This window comes from Bufo bufo, chromosome 6, assembly GCF_905171765.1.
Source record: "Bufo bufo chromosome 6, aBufBuf1.1, whole genome shotgun sequence".
In the NCBI taxonomy this organism is placed as follows: Eukaryota; Metazoa; Chordata; class Amphibia; order Anura; family Bufonidae; genus Bufo; species Bufo bufo.
The window spans coordinates 166,108,884-166,116,391 of NC_053394.1; positions in this window are offsets into that span (position 1 = coordinate 166,108,884).

The following is a 7,508-nucleotide window of genomic DNA, read 5'->3' on the forward strand; positions in this document are numbered from 1 at the left end:
CAAGACCCCTGCTGATCTTATATATTGATGACCTATTGTCGATACCTCAGTGCCAGAGAACCATTTTAATCTTGACCAGATTCTTTTGTGATGAATTTCAATTCTGTATTCCATTCTTTATAGTGGCTCACATATGGGAGAGGACCATCCCTCTAGAAGACAATTTTTTCACTGTAATTTTAGAGGACTTCATTAAATGATTGTTTTCTCCGAAATTATTGTTGTTAGGTCGATGTTGGCTCTATATGAGCATGAAGCTCAGAATACTTTGAAGCTATTTATGTCATTATTTGGATTCATTCATATATATCTAAGGTCCATCTTCCCATATTTCAAATGTGAACAAGAGGGAAAACTATTCATATGGAATTCCACTGGAGATTTGCCAGTTTGACATGTTAATTCTATGGACATGGGGGAGACATCGACTAAATCAGTGTTCCTCAACTCCAGTCCTCAGGGCCCACCTGACGGTCATGTTTTCAGGATTTCCGTAGTATTGAGCAGGTAATATAATTAGTGTCTGCATCAGGACTTACCACGGGTGTTCATTCTGTGGGATATTCTCAAATCATGACCGGCAGGTGGGCCCTGAGGACTGGAGTTGGGGAACGCTGGACTAAATGTTTGTTGGATAACTAACTCCTGTTGAATGGAAGACAATGTTTAACCACTTAAGGACCACAGGTTTATACCCCCCTAAAGACCAGGCCCTTTTTTACAAATCGGCACTACACTACTTTCACCGTTTATTGCTCGGTCATGCAACTTACCACCCAAATTAATTTTACCTCCTTTTCTTCTCACTAATAGAGCTTTCATTTGGTGGTATTTCATTGCTGCTGACATTTTTACTTTTTTTGTTATTAATCGAAATTTAACGATTTTTTTGCAAAAAAATGACATTTTTCACTTTCAGTTGTAAAATTTTGCAAAAAAAAACGAGATCCATATAGAAATTTTGCTCTAAATTTATAGTTCTACATGTCTTTGATAAAAAAAAAATGTTTGGGTAAAAAAAAAATGGTTTGGGTAAAAGTTATAGCGTTTCCAAACTATGGTACAAAAATGTGAATTTCCGCTTTTTGAAGCAGCTCTGACTTTCTGAGCATCTGTCATGTTTCCTGAGGTTCTACAATGGCCAGACAGTACAAACACCCCACAAATGACCCCATTTCGGAAAGTACACACCCTAAGGTATTCGCTGATGGGCATAGTGAGTTCATAGAACTTTTTATTTTTTGTCACAAGTTAGTGGAAAATGATGATTTTATTTATTTTATTTTTTTTTTCTTACAAAGTCTCATATTCCACTAACTTGTGACAAAAAATAAAAACTTCTATGAACTCACTATGCCCATCACGAAATACCTTGGGGTCTCTTCTTTCCAAAATGGGGTCACTTGTGGGGTAGTTATACTGCCCTGGCATTCTAGGGGCCCAAATGTGTGGTAAGGAGCTTGAAATCAAATTCTGTAAAAAATGACCAGTGAAATCCGAAAGGTGCTCTTTGGAATATGGGCCCCTTTGCCCACCTAGGCTGCAAAAAAGTGTCACACATCTGGTATCTCTGTATTCAGGAGAAGTTGAGGAATGTGTTTTGGGGTGTCATTTTACATATACCCATGCTGGGTGAGATAAATATCTTGGTCAAATGCCAACTTTGTATAAAAAAATGGGAAAAGTTGTCTTTTGCCAAGATATTTCTCTCACCCAGCATGGGTATATGTAAAATGACACCCCAAAACACATTCCACACCTTCTCCTGAGTACGGCAATACCAGATGTGTGACACTTTTTTGCAGCCTAGGTGGGCAAAGGGGCCCATATTCCAAAGAGCACCTTTCGGATTTCACAGGTCATTTTTTACAGAATTTGATTTCAAACTCCTTACCACACATTCGGGCCCCTAGAATGCCAGGGCAGTATAACTACCCCACAAGTGACCCCATTTTGGAAAGAAGAGACCCCAAGGTATTCGCTGATGGGCATAGTGAGTTCATGGAAGTTTTTATTTTTTGTCACAAGTTAGTGGAATATGAGACTTTGTATGAAAAAAAAAAAAAAAAAAAAATCAGCATTTTCCACTAACTTGTGACAAAAAATAAAAAATTCTAGGAACTCGCCATGCCCCTCACGGAATACCTTGGGGTGTCTTCTTTCCAAAATGGGGTCACTTGTGGGGTAGTTATACTGCCCTGGCATTTTCCAGGGGCCCTAATGTGTGGTAAGTAGGTAAATGACCTGTGAAATCCTAAAGGTGCTCTTTGGAATATGGGCCCCTTTGCCCACCTAGGCTGCAAAAAAGTGTCACACATGTGGTATCGCCGTATTCAGGAGAATTTGGGGAATGTGTTTTGGGGTGTCATTTTACATATACCCTTGCTGGGTGAGAGAAATATCTTGGCAAAAGACAACTTTTCCCATTTTTTTATACAAAGTTGGCATTTGACCAAGATATTTCTCTCACCCAGCATGGGTATATGTAAAATGACACCCCAAAACACATTCCCCAACTTCTCCTGAGTACGGCGATACCAGATGTGTGACACTTTTTTGCAGCCTAGATGCGCAAAGGTGCCCAAATTCCTTTTAGGAGGGCATTTTTAGACATTTGGATACCAGACTTCTTCTCACGCTTTGGGGCCCCTAGAATGCCAGGGCAGTATAAATACCCCACATGTGACCCCATTTTGGAAAGAAGACACCCCAAGGTATTCAATGAGGGGCATGGCGAGTTCATAGAAATTTTTTTTTTTTGGCACAAGTTAGCGGAAATTGATATTTTTAATTTTTTTCTCACAAAGTCTCCCGTTCCGCTAACTTGGGACAAAAATTTCAATCTTTCATGGACTCAATATGCCCCTCACGGAATACCTGGGGGTGTCTTCTTTCCGAAATGGGGTCACATGTGGGGTATTTATACTGCCCTGGCATTCTAGGGGCCCTAAAGCGTGAGAAGAAGTCTGGAATATAAATGTCTAAAAAATTTTACGCATTTGGATTCCGTGAGGGGTATGGTGAGTTCATGTGAGATTTTATTTTTTGACACAAGTTAGTGGAATATGAGACTTTGTAAGAAAAAAATAATAATAATTCCGCTAACTTGGGCCAAAAAAATGTCTGAATGGAGCCTTACAGAGGGGTGATCAATGACAGGGGGGTGATCAATGACAGGGGGAGTGATCAATGACAGGGGGGTGATCAGGGAGTCTATATGGGGTGATCACCACAGTCATTGATCATGCCCCTGTAAGGCTTCATTCAGACGTCCGGATGCGTTTTGCGGATCCGATCCATCTATCAGTGGATCCGTAAAAATCATGCGGACGTCTGAATGGAGCTTTACAGGGGGGTAATCAATGACAGGGGGGTAATCAACGACAGGGGGGTAATCAATGACAGGGGGGTGATCAGGGAGTCTATATGGGGTGATCACCACAGTCATTGATCATGCCCCTGTAAGGCTTCATTCAGACGTCCGGATGCGTTTTGCGGATCCGATCCATCTATTAGTGGATCCGTAAAAATCATGCGGACGTCTGAATGGAGCTTTACAGGGGGGTAATCAATGACAGGGGGGTAATCAATGACAGGGGGGTGATGAGGGAGTCTATATGGGGTGATCACCACAGTCATTGATCACGCCCCTGTAAGGCTTCATTCAGACGTCCGGATGCGTTTTGCGGATCCGATCCATCTATCAGTGCATCCGTAAAAATCATGCGGACATCTGAATGGAGCTTTACAGGGGGGTGATCAGGGAGTCTATATGGGGTGATCACCACAGTCATTGATCATGCCCCTGTAAGGCTTCATTCAGACGTCCGGATGCGTTTTGCGGATCCGATCCATCTATCAGTGCATCCGTAAAAATCATGCGGACATCTGAATGGAGCTTTACAGGGGGGTGATCAGGGAGTCTATATGGGGTGATCACCACAGTCATTGATCATGCCCCTTGTAAGGCTTCATTCAGACGTCCGGATGCGTTTTGCGGATCCGATCCATCTATCAGTGCATCCGTAAAAATCATGCGGACGTCTGAATGGAGCTTTACAGGGGGGTAATCAATGACAGGGGGGTAATCAATGACAGGGGGGTGATCAGGGAGTCTATATGGGGTGATCACCACAGTCATTGATCACGCCCCTGTAAGGCTTCATTCAGACGTCCGGATGCGTTTTGCGGATCCGATCCATCTATCAGTGGATCCGTAAAAATCATGCGGACGTCTGAATGGAGCTTTACAGGGGGGTAATCAATGACAGGGGGGTAATCAATGACAGGGGGGTGATCAGGGAGTCTATATGGGGTGATCACCACAGTCATTGATCATGCCCCTGTAAGGCTTCATTCAGACGTCCGGATGCGTTTTGCGGATCCGATCCATCTATCAGTGGATCCGTAAAAATCATGCGGACGTCTGAATGTTGCTTTACAGGGGGGTGATCAATGACAGGGGGGTAATCAATGACAGGGGGGTGATCAGGGGCTAATAAGGGGTTAATAAGTGACGGGGGGGGGTGTAGTGTAGTGTAGTGGTGCTTGGTGCTACTTTACTGAGCTACCTGTGTCCTCTGGTGGTCGATCCAAACAAAGGGGACCACCAGAGGACCAGGTAGCAGGTATATTAGACGCTGTTATCAAAACAGCGTCTAATATACCTGTTAGGGGTTAAAAAAAAAAAACATCTCCAGCCTGCCAGCGAACGATCGCCGCTGGCAGGCTGGAGATCAACTCTCTTACCTTCCGTTCCTGTGAGCGCGCGCGCCTGTGTGCGCGCGTTCACAGGAAATCTCGGCTCACGCGAGATGACGCCTATTGGCGTTAGCGTAGCCTGGGGGAGCCGCCGCAATGACGCCTTTCGGCGTTACAGTTGCGGGAAGTGGTTAAGCCAATATACCAATGAGATCACATATTTCCAATGAAGTTGCTTTTCATAGTGGTTTACAATAGACAAACAGTTGACACCACGATGCAGAATATTAACCCTGTGAATATAGGGGAAGATGACTGGAGGTTCTCATTGCTAACCAAGTGAACATTTTTGTACGAAGCTACTCTACATCTTGTAAAGAATAAACATATATCACATCCACCCAATACTTTATATGGAGTGCTTACTGATTTTTTCCAACACATTGGTGGGCACAGAAATTTCATAAGTAGCCCCCTCTCCCATACTCATCCCTGCCTACATTTAGAAACAGAAAGTGGTGCCCTCTTCTCCACTGCATAAGAGAAAGTAATAAAGGTGGGCTACAGTAAGGGTGGGTTCACACTAGCATTATGGAGTCCGTTATGGCTTTCCATTATAACAGGGTTATAACGGAATCCATAGGATGGAATGCAAAACGGAAGCCTTTAAGAGGCATTCCGTTTTGCTCCGTCCTAATAGAAGTCTATGGGAAAACATAACGGATCCGTCTGGGTCCCGTTATGCAAGACGGAAAACAAAGTCCTTTGTTTTCCGTCTTGCATACCGGGAACCAGACGGATCCGTTTTGATTCCCATAGACTTCTATTAAGACGGAGAGCAAACGGAATGCCTTTTAAAGGCTTCCGTTTTGCATTCCGTCATAATGCAAGTCTATGGGCAGCAAAACGGATCCGTCCTTCCGTCTTATGGATTCCGTTATAACGGAAAGCCATAACGGACTCCATAACGCTAGTGTGAACCCACCCTAAATCTAAAGTAACTCATTATTGTGGTGTACATGACAGAAGCCTCAGATGTCCCCAAAAGTGACTATGAAAGACAGGAGTGGAAAGAGCTGAAAAGTTGAGATTCCTTTATATTATTTAGAACAACTTAAAAGTTTTACAATCTTTCTATTAAAAAGGTGTTGACATACTCTGCCCACAATGAAGAGATTAGACGCTAGGAGAGCTTGAGATTATTAAAAAATAAATTCTCAATATAAATATTAGAACTTCTTTGCTTTTGGACTAAGACTCTGTTCACAAATGTGTCCAAGCCTCCTTCACAGATTCTGTAATATTTGACAGGAAAAATACACCATTATATTAAAGGGGTTGGGCACTTTCTGGTTACGGTTGACCAATGTGTATATAACATGATTATATGCCACTTACTAATATAGCCTTTGTTGAAATTCTGCACCATTTTCTATATTTCATAATATAGAGATCCTGTCCATAAGATGGCCACTGATGGAGGATCATATATGACCAGGCAAATCACCTCCATGTGATGCCTTCTCCATTCAAGTACACTGCACCTGCCTTCTGTATATGTTCTGTTAGGGATTTGGTGCATGTGCAATGTGTTTGAATGGAGGAGACATCTTATGGAGGTGATTTACCTGGTCACATGACCCTCCATCAGCAGCCATCTTCTGGATAGGACCTCTGTGTGGACAGTAGGGCTGAAACGATTACTCGATTGAATCGAGTAATTAGACACAAAAAAGTCCTCGATGCAAATTTTTTGCATCAAGGATTCCTTTGTATCATGTGATCACGGAGCGAGAGTGACGCTCCGTGGTCATCCGCCGGCCCGTACCACGCTGCACTGGATCCTGACACATCGTCAGGTCATAGTGCACATAAGCGCACACTATGACCCGACACTGTGTGACGTCAGGATCCAGTGCAGTGCACGGAGAAGAAGAGAAAGGAGCTGTGGAGCGGCGCCCCTACAGGAAAGGTAAGTATTTTATTTCACTGGCGCTGGGGACATGGCACTGAAGGGGGACAGCCGGCAATGGATGGCATGGAGGGGCTGATCTGATGACACTGGGGGTGTAGGGGACATGAAGGGGCTGATCTGATGGCACTGGGGGTGTAAGGGACATGGAGGGGCTGATCTGATAGGAGTGGGGGAGTAGGGGACATGGAGGGGCTGATCTGATAGGAGTGGGGGAGTAGGGGACATGGAGGGGCTGATCTGATGGCACTGGGAGAGTGGGGGACATGGCAATGGATGGCATGGAGGGGCTGATAGCACAGGGGGGAGTGGAGCTGAAGGCACTGGGGTGGGGGAGAGCTGAAGGCACTGGGGTAAAGGAGCTGATGGCACTGGAGGAACTGATGCACTATCACAGGGGGAATGAAGGGTGTTGGGGTCTGATGAGTTTTTATAAAGGAAAACAGTCTATTAATTCATTTTTTCTTATTAGATTACTTGAATAATCATAAAAAATAAATCAATAGAATACTCGATTACTGTAATAATAGTTTACTGCAGCCCTAGTGGACAGCACAAAAGACTTTGTAAACAAGGGACATACCTTATGAAATATAGAAAATGGTGCAGAATTTCAACAAAGACTATATTAGTAAGTGCCATATAGTAATCTCACAGACACATTGGTCAACAGTAACCAGAAGGTGTCCAACCCCTTTAACTTAATGGGGTTTGCCAAGTGATTGTGGGATAAGTCTTATCATGAACTGGGCAGAGAGAAGTGTCTTTTATGAAAGGAAGCCACACTTTGGATCTTTCCCTGATTTCAGGAGGTACCAGCCCTCGAGTGAGTTTG